The following is a 15,051-nucleotide window of genomic DNA, read 5'->3' on the forward strand; positions in this document are numbered from 1 at the left end:
GCCTGTATGCTTAGAAGTAAATGTTCAATGGGATTCATTCCCATGCAAGCATTCACTGGACTGTAGCAGCAATCTTAGGGTGAGATCAAAAGTCAGTCACACTCAGAGTAGACCCTCTGCACCACGCAAGGCGGAAAGGGGGCAAGAAATGCCCTTTCTCTGCGCTACCTCCCAGGCTGGTGCTGCGGAGAGGCCTGGATCGGGGCCATTGCCATACATGACTGCAAGAGGGGCAGTTGAGGAGCCACCAACACCCCTCTCCCTCCTGATTTGCACCCACACGCGCACATCTATTGCGTGAGGACTACCGGGCTAGATGGGGGAGGGGGACTATGGATACAACCCCCCAAAAAGAATGCTGAGGAGGCCTCATCAAACCCAGCACCTTTCAGTAGGTTCACCTGTCACAGGATTCACACAAGAAGGGTCCATCTAGTCCAGCATCCTGTTCTCACAACAGCCAACCAGATGCCTGCGGGAAACCTGCAAGCAGGATCCGAGCATCAGAGCATTCTCCCCTCTTGTGGTATCCCACAGTTGGTCTTGAGAAGCCCTTGGAAGCCCTCTCTTCCATATGCCACACATTCAGTTTCAGCTGGTATTAATCAGGGGTGGAGTTGGGTCACCTTCCATAATATGGCGCCAATGACAACAACAACATATTATTATTATTATTATTATTATTATTATTATTATTATTATTATTATTATTTATACCCCGCCCATCTGGCTGGGTTTCCCCAGCCACTCTGGGCGGCTTCCAACAGAATATTAAAATGCAATAGTCTATTAAACATCAAAAGCTTCCCTAAACAGGGCTGCCTTAAGATGTCTTCTAAAAGTCTGGTAGTTGTTTTTCTCTTTGACATCTGGTGGGAGGGCGTTCCACAGGGCGGGCGCCACTACCGAGAAGGCCCTCTGCCTGGTTCCCTGTAACTTGGCTTCTCGCAGCGAGGGAACCGCCAGAAGGCCCTCAGCATTGGACCTCAGTGTCTGGGCTGAATGATGGGGGTGGAGATGCTCCTTCAGGTATACTGGACTGAGGCCATTTAGGGCTTTAAAGGTCAGTACCAACACTTTGAATTGTGCCTAGTAATGTACTGGGAGCCAATGTAGTTCTTTCAAGACCGGTGTTATGTGGTCTCAACAACAACAGTAGTAGTAGCCAATGTGGTGTAGTGGTTTAGAGCAGTAGACTTGTAATCTGGTGAACTGGGTTCGAGTCTCCGTTCCTCCACATGCAGCTGCTGGGTGACCTTGGGCCAGTCACACTTCTTTGAAGTCTCTCAGCCCCACACACCTCACAGAGTGTTTGTTGTGTGGGAGGAAGGAAAAGGAGAATGTTAGCTGCTTTGAGACCCCTTCAGGTAGTGATAAAGCGGGGTATCAAATCCTAACTCTTCGTCTTCTCTTCTTCTAGTAATTTATTATTTATACCCCACCCATCTGGATGGGTTTCCCCAGGCACTCTGGGCGGCTCCCAACACAATATTAAAAACACAATAAAACACCAAACATTAATGACTTCCTTAAACAGGGTTGTCTTCATGTTGTGGTGGGGGTGTGTGTACAGGATTTATGTTGGGGAGGGGGCAGAACCGAGCTATCTGCTACGCGATTGGTCAGTTAGTTAAGTATTCTCATTTATTTACTTGATTTAGTGGGGGCAGTTGCCCCCCTTTGGCTACGCCCATGCTCTCCCCCCCCCCAACGGATCTTCTCAAATTTAAATCCAGCACTGTGCTAATTATCATTAAGGGCAACTTTCTCTCCCTGGCGGCCGCCCTAATCCTCTTACACGTACTTAGTTCCATACACATGGATCCACATTGGGGGGGACCACGCGACGCGCATGCTGCACGTGTGAACCTCCGCGCCGCTTCCTCCCCTCTGCGGGGCTTCGTCCACCAGCGAGCGAAGCGCGGGCCGTCCAGGTGAGGGCGCTGCGGCCCGCGGGAAGCCCCGAGCACACGAAGCCGCCGAGGCAGAGGCGGGCACTTTGGAAGCGGGAGCGGGCCGTGCGGAGGGCGCTTCACTCGGCGGCTCGTCTCTCGGAAGCCTCGCCGCTCTCCCCGCCCGTCGGCTCGGACGCCCTGCGCGGACCAGGCGGCTCTTGTCCTCCCCGGGAAGGAAGGGAGAGGAGAGACGGGAGGCGAGCCCCGCGCGGCTGAACGGAGGGGAAGGAACCAGCAGCGCGGTAAGAGGCGCACAAAAGGCGTCGGGGGGAAGCGGGGGAAGGGTCCCTCTCCCCCCCCCCCAGAATCCGGGGGGAGAGAGGCGGGAGGGGTCGCCCCTAACCCCGCTGGGGCCCAGACTCACATTTCCCTGCTTTAACGCTCCCTCTGGGCGTCGAGGGGGTGCGAAGTACAGTGTCTGGGGCGCCGTCTGTCCTCCTGGAAGATTTTTTTTTGGGGGGGTCTCTTGGTGGGTTTCCCCTTTTTCCAAAGGGGTGGGGAGAGGGGAAAGCCGGTGCCCCACCCACGCACAGACACCCCCCCCGTCTATTTTCCGCCCTGGAGCTCCTGAGACCCGCGCCTATGATCTCTCTCTCTCTCTCTTCTCCGCGTCCGCTGCTCGTGAAAACCGTAACGTGTGAAATGGCCGCGTGTATTTGTGAAAGATGGAAGGGGGCGCGTGTTCAGAAACAGGCGCTTCTCCCCCACCCCGCCGCCGCCCTGTCCAGTCGAGACGTGCGCTGCTCCGCTTCCCTTCCCCTGTAACCTGAGCACTCGCTCACTTACCACACCTGTGATCTATCTTGTCAGCTGGTTTTTTTTATTTTTTGTTTAAAAAACAACTAGGGAAGGATTGTAGTTGCTGGCTTTTTATTGCTTCCTGGAGTAGATAAATGTGCTCGTTGGAGGAAATCCCAGCTTCCTCCCCCGCCCCCCAAGCTTTTATATCTTTCCGCGTTTAGGCTGTGCAGTCCTGACCCCACTTACCTGAGAGCAAGCCCCGTTGAATGCAACAGGAACTCCTTCTGAGTAGACACAGGACTGCAGCCTTTAAACTCCGGTGACTGCATTGCCTTTTAACAGCAGCTTGTGCGCCAGATTCTTCTCAGAATCAGGGAAGGGGGCAATAAAAAACTACCCCAGAGATGTATACCTCTGTATGTTCTTTCTCAGCTGAGGCAGTGCGGTGTAGTGGTTAGAGCACCAGACAGGGAGGTTAGGATTTAAATCCCCACTTGACCATGAAGTCCATAGTGTGACCTTGAGCCAGCTGTTATCTCTTGGCCTATCCTACCTTGCAGGGTTGTTGTTGTTGTGGGGGGGAGATACTGCCTGGAATTCCTTGGAGAAAGGTGATATATATATATATATATATATATATATATATATATATATATGTAACAAACTAGCTATGTTGCTACTTTTTCTGTCCTGCTCCTAATCACAGGGAATGTCTTATTGTGCGGCGTACACACCATTCAATTCGAGGACTCACTTCCTAAGAATCACGAGAACTGTGTTTTGTTAAGGGTGCTGGGAATCGTAGCTCTGTTAGGGTAAACTACAGTTCCCAGAAATTTTTGAGGGGGTGCACTTTAAATGTATGGTGTGCATGGTCACTCTTAACCACAATTAGCCACCACCCATTTTGACGGTAGTAGTAATAAGGTGCATCGCCCATTTTCAGCCCATGGCGAGCTCTCTTTCTCTCTGTGTGTTTATTAATCTGCATTAGTGTTTGTGAGTACAAAACGGAGAGCAGTTGCTTACTCTGCCGAGGAAAAGCACCAGGGAAACTTCTCCATAGGAGGCTGGATAACTGATGGTTAGTTAGGACTTCTGTACTGGATTCTTGTATCCCGGTTTATGATGTGGTACCTGTTGGTGTTCTCGAAGCGACTAGCATGAGTTTGGCCAAACTGCGGGAGGCAGTGAAGGATAGGCGTGCCTGGCGTGTTCTGGTCCATGGGGTCACGAAGAGTCGGACACGACTGAACGACTGAACAACAACAAAACCTGTTGGTTATCGGCTTGCTTAGCAACACTTAGTCGCTGCCTCTTGAGCTGTAAGTAATAATACCCATTATTGTCAAATATACTTTTTAAGGTTGTGGTTTCCATCTGCTAGGTAGATATATAGTATAATAGCAGGCAGCCCTACCAACTTCAGCCTTGAACTTTATCACAGAACATCAGATGTTAACATGCGGCAATGTTAGAATCAGGAGCCTGATGTTTTGCCATGGGTGGAACTGATGGATTTGTAGCAGGGGGTCTAACTCAAGAAGGTAGTGTTGTTGTTGTTCAGTCGTTCAGTCGTGTCCGACTCTTCGTGACCCCATGGACCAGAGTACGCCAGGCACGCCTATCCTTCACTGTCTCTCGCAGTTTGGCCAAACTCATGTTAGTAGCTTCAAGAACACTGTCCAACCATCTCATCCTCTGTCGTCCCCTTCTCCTTGTGCCCTCCATCTTTCCCAACATCAGGGTCTTTTCTAGGGATTCTTCTCTTCTCATGAGGTGGCCAAAGTACTGGAGCCTCAACTTCAGGATCTGTCCTTCTAGTGAGTACTCAGGGCTGATTTCTTTGAGAATGGATAGGTTTGATCTTCTTGCAGTCCACGGGACTCTCAAGAGTCTCCTCCAGCACCATAATTCAAAAGCATCAATTCTACGGCGATCAGCCTTCTTTATGGTCCAGCTCTCACTTCCGTACATTACTACTGGGAAAACCATAGCTTTAACTATACGGACTTTTGTCGGCAAGGTGATGTCTTTGCTTTTTAAGATGCTGTCTAGGTTTGTCATTGCTTTTCTCCCAAGAAGCAGGCGTCTTCTGATTTCGTGACTGCTGTCACCATCTGCAGTGATCATGGAACCCAAGAAAGTGAAATCTCTCACTGCCTCCATTTCTTCCCCTTCTATTTGCCAGGAGGTGATGGGACCAGTGGCCATGATCTTAGTTTTTTTGATGTTGAGCTTCAGACCATATTTTGCGCTCTCTTCTTTCACCCTCATTAAAAGGTTCTTCAATTCTTCCTCACTTTCTGCCATCAAGGTAGTATCATCAGCATATCTGAGGTTGTTGATATTTTTTCCGGCAATCTTAATTCCAGTTGGGGATTCATCCAGTCCAGCCTTTCGCATGATGTATTCTGCATATAAGTTAAATAAGCAGGGAGACAATATACAGCCTTGTCGTACTCCTTTCCCAATTTTGAACCAATCAGTTGTTCCATATCCAGTTCTAACTGTAGCTTCTTGTCCCACATAGAGATTTCTCAGGAGGCAAATGAGGTGATCCGGCACTCCCATTTCTTTAAGAACTTGCCATAGTTTGCTGTGGTCGACACAGTCAAATGCTTTTGCATAATCAATGAAGCAGAAGTAGATGTTTTTCTGGAACTCTCTGGCTTTCTCCATAATCCAGCGCATGTTTGCAATTTGGTCTCTGGTTCCTCTGCCCCTTCGAAATCCAGCTTGCACTTCTGGGAGTTCTCGGTCCACATACTGCTTAAGCCTGCCTTGTAGAATTTTAAGCATAACCTTGCTAGCGTGTGAAATGAGTGCAATTGTGCGGTAGTTGGAGCATTCTTTGGCACTGCCCTTCTTTGGGATTGGGATGTAGACTGATCTTCTCCAATCCTCTGGCCACTGCTGAGTTTTCCAAACTTGCTGGCATATTGAGTGCAGCACCTTAACAGCATCCTCTTTTAAAGTTTTAAATAGTTCAGCTGGAATATCATCACTTCCACTGGCCTTGTTGTTAGCAAGGCTTTCTAAGGCCCATTTGACTTCACTCTCCAGGATGTCTGGCTCAAGGTCAGCAACCACATTTCCTGGGGTGTATGAGACCTCCATATCTTTCTGGTATAATTCCTCTGTGTATTCTTGCCACCTCTTCTTGATGTCTTCTGCTTCTGTTAGGTCCTTTCCACTTTTGTCCTTAATTGTGGTAATCTTTGTACGAAATGTTCCTTTCATATCTCCAATTTTCTTGAATAAATCTCTGGTTTTTCCCATTCTGTTATTTTCCTCTATTTCTTTGCATTGCTCGTTTAGAAAGGCCCTCTTGTCTCTCCTTGCTATTCTTTGGAAATCTGCATTCAATTTCCTGTATCTTTCACGATCTCCTTCGCATTTTGCTTGTCTTCTCTCCCCCGCTATTTGTAAGGCCTCATTGGTCAGCCACTTTGCTTTCTTGCATTTCTTTTTCATTGGGATAGTTTTCGTTGCTGTCTCCTGTATAATGTTACGAGCCTCCATCCACAGTTCTTCAGGTACTCTATCCACCAAATCTAAATCCTTGAACCTGTTCTTCACTTCAACTGTGTATTCATATGGAATTTGATTTAGATTGAATCTTACTGGCCCAGTGGTTTTTCCTACTTTCTTCAGTTTAAGCTGGAATTTTGCTATAAGAAGCTGATGATCTGAGCCACAGTCAGCTCCAGGTCTTGTTTTTGCTGAGTGTATAGAGCTTCTCCATCTTTGGCTGCAGAGAATATAATCAATCTGATTTCGATGTTGCCCATCTGGTGATGTCCATGTGTAGAGTCGTCTCTTGTGTTGTTGGAAAAGAGTGTTTGTGATGACCAGCTTGTTCTCTTGACAGAACTCTATTAGCCTTTGCCCTGCTTCATTTTGATCTCCAAGGCCAAACTTGCCAGTTGTTCCTTTTATCTCTTGACTTCCTACTTTAGCATTCCAATCCCCTATAATGAGAAGAACATCCTTCTTTGGTGTCATTTCTATAAGGTGTTGTAAGTCTTCATAGAATTGATCAATTTCGGTTTCTTCAGCACTGGTAGTTGGTGCATAAACTTGGATTACTGTGATGTTAAAAGGACTGCCTTGGATTCGTATCGAGATCATTCTATCATTTTTGAAGTTGCATCCCAGTATAGCTTTCGCCACTCTTTTGTTGACTATGAGGGCCACTCCATTTCTTTTACGGGATTCCTGCCCACAGTAGTAGATATGATAGTCATCCGAACTGAATTCGCCCATTCCTGTCCATTTTAGTTCACTGATGCCTAGAATGTCAATGTTTATTCTTGCCATCTCAAGAAGGTAGTGCCCCCCCCAAAAAAAAAGATGAGATGGAGAGAGACAATGCAATATGCCGAATTGTTGCTCCTTGCAGACTGCAGTTCAGTATTTAGCACTCAGGCCAAAAGGCAAGTCATGCAAACATGTGACAAGATTTCTGTCACATTCTTGAGCCTGCCATAGTGTGTGTGAATTTTTCTGATTTAAAAATAAATGGAAAGTTATCTTTCTAAGTATTTCCGTTCTTTCCTGTTGAACTAACACAAGCAAAAAGTTAGATACTGGGACCACAGGGTGACAATAATTACCGGTAGGTAGGCAAGGACATTCCTTCTGTTCCTCAGTTTGTGCCTAAGGGTTTGCAAAATGGTTTGCAGTGATAGCCAACTGATACATGCTTGGAGTAGACCTATTGGAAACCACTGTGCTTACTCTTAAACGTTAGATATCACTCTTCGTACACCAGCAAGCACTTTCTAGTCGGGGCAGAACAAATGCAAAATTAAGGGACCAGTTTTGCTATGGATGTTTCACATAATTGTTAACTTTTGTCGTCGTTGTTGAATTGGTTGCATGATTTTATCCATCTTTTTTGAGACTGGTCAGATGAATGCATCTTACCGATGCTTCCACCTGTGACCTCCCATCTCGGCTTCTGTCTCTAGCACTTAAGGTGAAATGTTCCTACTGTGCAAATCCTGTACTTAACAACTATGGTTGGTGCTCCTTTGGCAGTTTCAGCCTGAGAATCTCTGAAGCTTGCCTCCAAGGCTTAACTCTAAGTGGTTCTGTAAAAGGCAGTTTCCATTTCTTTCCGGTAGAAATGTTAGGGTGCTTCTAGACTGTCACTGAGTGGGGGGGGGGCAGGTCATGCTTGTTATTGCCAAACTACGTTCATGCAAACTCAGAAAGGTGGAAATCAGTGCATTGCGGGTGGAGCAGACTGCCTCTGCTGGATTTGAGCACATACCACTGTTGCTTTCGTGTATCTGAAGAAGTGTGCCTGCACACGAAAGCTCATACCAATAACAAACTTAGTTGGTCTCTAAGGTGCTACAGGGAGGATTTGGCACCACAGTTCAAGGAGGATACTGACAAGCTGGAACGTGTCCAGAGGAGGGCAACCAAAATGGTCAAAGGCCTGGAAACGATGCCTTATGAGGAACGGCTTAGGGAGCTGGGTGTGTTTAGCCTGGAGAAGAGAAGGTTAAGGGGTGATATGATAGCCATGTTCAAATATATCAAATATATAGAGGAGGGAGAAAGGTTGTTTTCTGCTGCTCCAGAGAAGCAGACACGGGGAAATGGATTCAAACTGCAAGAAAGAAGATTCCACCTAAACATTAGGAAGAACTTCCTGACAGTGGAATTTGCTATCAAGGAGTGTGGTGGAGTCTCCTTCTTTGGAGGTCTTTAAGCGAAGGCTTGACAGCCATCTGTCAGGAATGCTTTGATGGTGTTTCCTGCTTGGCAGGGGGTTGGACTGGATGGCCCTTGTGGTCTCTTCCAACTCTATGATTCTATGATTTTTTAAATTTTCATTTCGACTACGGCAGACCAACACGGCTACCTACCTGTAACTAGCACTTTTGCTTGGGCTGCACAAATTGTCCTGATATCTTGTCCACACCTAAACCCCAAAGCAGAATCTGTCAGTTGCTTCAGCTGTCTTGTAAAGGGATCTCTCTTCCCTCGACCCACGAGAATGGGACCTTGCCAGTACTGACTTCTTGTTTTTGGCATGCGTTTATACATCTTTAAAGTTTTTTTTTTTTTTACCAGGTTTAGCGTTGTATCTCTGTTTTAGTGGCATTTTGTTGTGTTTCTTTTTGTACATTGCATAGAGATTTTTAAATAGGAAGACGAGCACATGCTGCGGCTAGGTACTTCGTAGCTTTTTTTATTTCCGGTTACTTAAAATAGATGCTCGATTCCGGATTAAATGATGCCTTGGTTGAGTTAGCAATTGTACGGTGAACCGAAGGTCAGCCTTTGCTTTGGTATCGGGCTTGAGAATCTAAATTCCCACGTTTTCCTTGCCTGCTGCTGCTGGCGAAAGATCCCAGAAAAGTTACTTGATCTCCTTTTAAGAGGTGGAACGACTTTCTGGTTTCTCCAAGCTGAATGGAGACTTTTTGTATTGCTGGTTTCTAAAGCTCTTTCTCCAACTGTAGCAGAATCTCTCTTCTCAACCTGCCTGTGGCTGCCAGCCAGGAGGAGAATCAGCCTGGCACTTTTTGAACTCCAGCCCATTACAGGGAAGGGTCACACGCTTGACTCCATCAGAATCCTTCTGATCGGTAAGGGAATGAATGGTGTTAGCTCTCACCTCCTGGGTTTTGATTTCCTTAATATGGAGATCCTGAACACAACGTCTGTCTGGGCTAATTTCTTTATAGAGCTCAAACCTGGGCATGAAAACAATTTGCTTCTGGATTCCCCCGTCCCCCAAACCCCCTTCATTTCCTGAGAGCCTATTTTGCATTCAGCAAAATGGAGCAGTATAGCGTTTTCTGGGCTGTACACCAGACCCTCAAAATGTCCCCATTTTCCAGGGACATCCCCAGATTTACAGAAGCAGTCCCAGTTTCTGATTTGATCCTGGAATGTCCCACTTTTCCTTAGAATGCCCTTGTTTTCATCAGAGAAATATTGAAGCGTATGGTAGGACATCCCTATTTTCATCAGGTAAATGTTGGAGGGTATGGAGTCATGCGACCCCTGAGCCATGGAAAAAAGTAACTGTACAATCTTTGGAAGACATCTGAAAGCAGCCCTTGGTTCTCACACGGCTTAGTTGTCAAACAAATTGGCTCCTGGATGCCGCAAACATGGAAGTAAGTGTTCCGGTTTGTGAACATTTTTTGGAAGCCGAACATCCAATGCAACTTCTGCTTGAGCGCAGAAAGCTCCTGCACATAGCTGTCAACTTTCCTTTTTTTGCGGGAAATTCCCTTATTCCAACACCATTTCCCATTGCAAAAAAAAGGGAAAGTTGACAGCTATGGCCGTTTCCCAATGCAAAAAAAAGGAAGGTTGACAGCTCTGCTCCTGCAGCCAATCGGAAGCTGCGCCTTGGTTTTTGAACAGTTTTGGGAGTCGAACGGACTCCCGGAACGGAATAAGTACGAGAACCAAGGTACCACTGTGTAGGGAGTTTTTTTTATTTAATGTTCACTGTTTTATTATGTTTCGATATATGTTGGAAGCCACCCAGTGTAGCTGGGACAACCCAGTCAGATGGGTGGGGTATAACTAATAAAACATAAATAGATAGATAGATAGAATGAAAGAATATCCCTATTTTCATCAGAGAAATGTTGGAAGGTATGTGTACACTACCAGGTAGGCAAAGAGGTTTCAGTGTTCCTTCCACGAGTGTCTCGTGAAATATGGGTAAACCACGTATTCCACCTTGAGCTCCTGGAAGAAAAGGGTGGGATATCAATGAAATAAAAATAAAATAAACAAAAGTAAATAAATATTCGTTGGATTGTTTGCTGGTGACAAATTGCACCCCTTCTCCCGCCCGAATTCGCTTCTAAAACTGACACCCACGTCAACCTTGTTGGTAACAACTGCACAGCAGCCTAACAGATAGAGAAGTACGATACTAGCCGGTATCTCTTCAGCCACCGGACATCTACGTCAGCACTAGAAAAAATGAGCTGCTGCTTCTTAAGTTGCATCTACTGTGGCTTCAGGAAAAGCTAAGATCGGGAAATGTCACAAGTCCAAACAAAATGCACCCATTCTCTAGCGCAGCATTGGATGCTGTGAGATAACAGTGCCTGCCTTATCGAGACTTACACCTGGTCTGCTTGAAAAAGTGCAGTATTTCTGGCACGGGTGCGATTGGCGCACCTATCGCTTTCACTTTGAGGAGAGGAAGTAGAGTTTTATCCCATCGTTTCTCAATAGCAGGCCAGAACAATGAGCGTTCCTGCTCTTGTAATGTCTGTAACAACCCTATCCCCGTTTAGCTAATCGGATCAAAGGATGCAGGGGGGCAGTGTTTGTGTGCAGAATTGCACCTGTCGGTAGCATCCTCAGCCTCTGCCTGTTGCTCAGCTCTCTCTGCTGATGCTCTCTTTACAAGGCACAGGAGAGTGTCTACATAGACATAGCTTGTCTGCAACCCTGTGGGCTTGGTTCATCTATGACAGTGGTTTTCAACCAATGTGCCATGGCACCCTGGGGTGCCTTGAATGATGGTCAGGGGTACCGTGGGCCACATTGGCCTCTGTTCCTCTTTCCGTCCCGCTCTCCTCGGAAGCCCTCTCGCATCTCTGCCTCCCCAAGGCTTACACAGCTGTTTGTTGCAGTTGCCCTGGCCACAAGCTCCACAGGCGAATGCTGCCTCTGGGACTGGTCAGCGGGTGCTGGTTGCCAGGAGCCCAGGCAAGCAAGAGGGTGAGGGAGCCCAGCCCGCCCGCCCTTGCAGTTGTGAATGGACAGACAAGTCCCAGGCCCATGTGGGACAGTGTGAGGAGCCACCTCTCTTTGGGGTGGTGGAGGGAGACCGATCAGAGACCAGAGGCGGTGGCAGCAGCTGCCCAGAGGAGAGGAGGCATTGGTTAAGTTGCTCAGCTGGGTACACGTCACACTAGTTTAGTGTTATGTGTGAATCCAGAGTCTATATGGAAGAGCCGGTTACTGCAGGGGTGCAATCCCACTCCCCCCATTGAAAGTTCCAGATTTGGTTGAAGCGTGATTCTTCGTCTTACTTGGTGTGATGTGGTCACTGGGATACATCTGTTGATGGCTGGGTGGAGAGACCTCTGCATGCAGAAACGGATCTGGGGGCTGGGTATATGGTGCTGCTGTTTTTTTGCCTCCGGATCATGAAGACTGTGTGTAGGTCCATTCTTCTCCTGCTAACTGCCAGTTTTGCTAGGTGTAGGTCACTGCCACAAGCCTGTGTGGCCTGCTCACCCACACATTCAGAATGGTTCTGTTATGTACTGAGTTGAATAGGATCCAAAATGCAGCAGTCTGATTGGTCCTAGAACAATAGGATTCAGAATGCAGCAGTCTGATTGGTCCTAGAACAATAGGATCCTGAATGCAGCAGTCTGATTGGTCCTAGAACAATAGGATCCAGAATGCAGCAGTCTGATTGGTCCGCAGGAGCCACCCAATCCAGCTCCAGGTGGAAGTGAATCTGCAACCCGATTGGCATACAGGAGTATCATGGAATTAGCCAATCATGTGGGGCCCATTGTGTAAATAGTGTATATAAAGCAAATGTTTTGGGGGAACTGCATTCCTCACTACTATGAGCTGAATAAAGAGCATGAAATTCACACTTGACTCCGAGTATATTTCAGGTTCCCTCGTCAATGGATCCTGCAGAGAAAACAATATACCTTTCAAACAGTGTGGCAAATTCTCTTCCACAGGGGCCTCTGCATGCAAGCAATATATGTTCCTATGCACCTGTATGCAGCCATCCCACTGGGTCCTGCGATTTCATTCTGCATTGCACTCCCACTTCTAAACATATTTTGGCAGCTGTAAGAGCTGTCAAATGTTGCTTCTCCTTTGTAATGGGAACCTAACGATATACACGGAGCTGAATTCTGCATTCCTATAGACCTGGGGATGCCTGCTCATTATGCTCCTTCCTTCCTTGCTGCGGGACTTTTGGAGGGTGTGCAAAATAGATCAGTGCACCTTGGGGAGCAAGTAGTGCTCCCGCTTCATTGGAAACATTTATGCGCTAGCAATCGGGAGGTGACGGTTTTCTGTGATGTTGTGAAAAGCGGGGATCAACTGTACGTGTCTGAGCAACATGTGGATGGAAAGTGGCGGAAGAAGCAGAGTTGTCTTACCCATAAAGTACACAAACAGCCAGTCCAGTTACTAGATTGTAATGCAAAAGGGATCTTTTATGCATTCATGTTCCCCTATCAGCCCAGTACAGCACCAAGTGACATGTGATTTGTACCAAACGGCATGCAAATTTGTTTTACGGTCACTGGCTATAAACATCTCTTAGAAAATATCATGAACAAAAGTGCCATCTCTTTTCTTTTCCTTCCTTCCTTCCTTCCTTCCTTCCTTCCTTCTTTCTTTCTTTCTGAAATTGGTGTGTGCTTTCTGTGTGTAGAGTATGGGAAAAATACATAGTCTGGATTGCAATTAGTTTTATGTGTTTTTAGAGACCTGTTCCGCTAAAAAACAACAACACCCACCCCTTTGACTTAGGAAGTGTGTTTTCTATTAAAATTCAGGCACCTTATCACATCTAAACAGCTTGCTTAAAAGGGAATACAGACACTCTGCTATCAGCAGAAGAAGGAGAAGGAAAGATGTTAGGGAGAAGGGGAGGGTTTTGATTTGACCAAGCTATGCAGGTAGAACAGTGAAAAGCATTAAAAAAAATGGCTTCAGACAGGAGCTATTCATTTGTGTGCTAAGTCCTTTTGACAAAGCCAAGTTTGAACTGTTACCAGTGCAGCTGGAAATGCAAAGGGATGTTAATTTTACAGGACATTCAAATGGGCTAATTATTTTAGCCCAAGCCATCAGAAACACTCTGTGGGGTGGGTGGGGAAGATTATAGTACAAAAGGGAGAATTCAAGTTCAGTGGTACCTCGGGTTACAAACACCTCGGGTTACAGACTCTGCTGACCCGGAAGTAGTACCTCGGGTTAAGAACTTTGCCCCAGGATGAGAACAGAAATCGCGTGGCGGCAGCGGGAGGCCCCATTAGCTAAAGTGGTGCCTCAGGTTAAGAACAGTTTCAGGTTGAGAATGGACCTCCGGAACGAATTAAGTTTGTAACCAGAGGTACCACTGTACCCGTTTTTAGGATTTTTAGAGGTATGCCTAGCACCAGAAGGCAGCTGCTACGCACTCTACCGCAAATAAACACAGTAAACTGTTTCGTTTCTGCCCAAAGGGAATTGGTTAGCATTCCCTTCAGATGGGTACAGATGTCTTGCCTCAACCTCTTAAACGGGGTTAAAAGGTTTGGAGAGGGCTGTGTGATAGTGTGTTCCCTCCCCCCCAAGTGACTCCCCTCTTGCACAAAATGTCCTCTCCCCCCTTGACCCCCCCTTGACTATCCAGGGTTCTCACCTTAGCCCGAATGTGCAAATCATGGTTAGCAGGGATTCACTGGGGAACGGAAGCAGCGGATTCTGGGACAGATGTGATGGCCATTCCCTGTGCTTGGCACTATTTTGTGACATTTCGGGTAGGTCCATTGGATTTCGAGGTTGGTCCATTGGATTTCCTACCCACAGGCTACTGCTTCGTTTGCCTTGAAGGGAACTGAATGCCATTGCACTTCTTCCATATTGATTGATTGATTGCATTTATACCCCACTTTTTTCTCCCTGCGAGGTAGGTTAGGCTGAGAGGCAAGGACGGGTTCTCTTGGGGGGTGGGCTGAGTAAAGCCAAGTAAACCAAGAGTTTCCTGGTGCTCTCTCTGGAGTATAGCATTCACTGTAATGAAAAGGCTAGAGCTAAAAGCGATGATGGTTTTATCGTCGACTTATTGACTTCCTGTCAAATCTGCCCTGAAGTGAGCGAGGCATGAGAGAGCAGTGTGTTCCTCGTGGCTGCAGCAGCGCATCAGAGCATTTTGTTGACAGATGACCTTCCCGGTTCTTGATTTAAAGAGTTTTATGTTGTTACCAAACAGAAGCCAGCTCTGTAAGGATATGCCTCCCAAAGTGCGGGATCCATAATCATTAGGAGAACCTACTGCTGCTTTGATGTGATGGCTGTTTTGCTCTAACGTTCGTCTTCTGTGCTTCACTTTTGATCAGGGTAGAGACTCCCCCCCCACCACAAATAGTGCCTTCTGTTAGTAACGCCCTTGAGATGTTGTTGGACTACAACTCCCATCATCCAGTGTTAGAAACTCAGGTGTATAAGCTCAAATGCCTCTTCAAACCAAGGTTACAGTCAGCAAAATGAAGTGTCTAGTTGCCGTTTTCGGGCAAGATGGCTCCAAAGTCTTATTTGGATTGACCGTGGTTCTCAGTTAAACATCTGGCTAGTTCAGATGACAACCTTGAGCTCGGTT

At 46.8% G+C, this 15,051-nt stretch overlaps 1 protein-coding gene across 3 annotated transcripts in view; it reads left to right on the forward strand.

Annotated features, from left to right (window-relative positions):
- Positions 1–1,992: 1,992 nt before the first annotated feature.
- EPS8 (epidermal growth factor receptor pathway substrate 8) overlaps positions 1,993–15,051 on the forward strand; it is a 143,612-nt gene continuing 130,553 nt past the window's right edge. Inside the window, exon 1 of one of the 3 annotated variants that reach the window (XR_004427436.1) lies at positions 1,993–2,197. The gene's annotated coding sequence lies outside the window, so the exon portion shown is untranslated. The remainder of the gene's footprint in view (positions 2,198–15,051) is intronic. The other 2 variants (XM_033161737.1, XR_004427437.1) reach the window with 2 other exon arrangements.

The sequence above is a fragment of the Lacerta agilis genome, chromosome 10, assembly GCF_009819535.1.
Source record: "Lacerta agilis isolate rLacAgi1 chromosome 10, rLacAgi1.pri, whole genome shotgun sequence".
NCBI lineage: Eukaryota > Metazoa > Chordata > Lepidosauria > Squamata > Lacertidae > Lacerta > Lacerta agilis.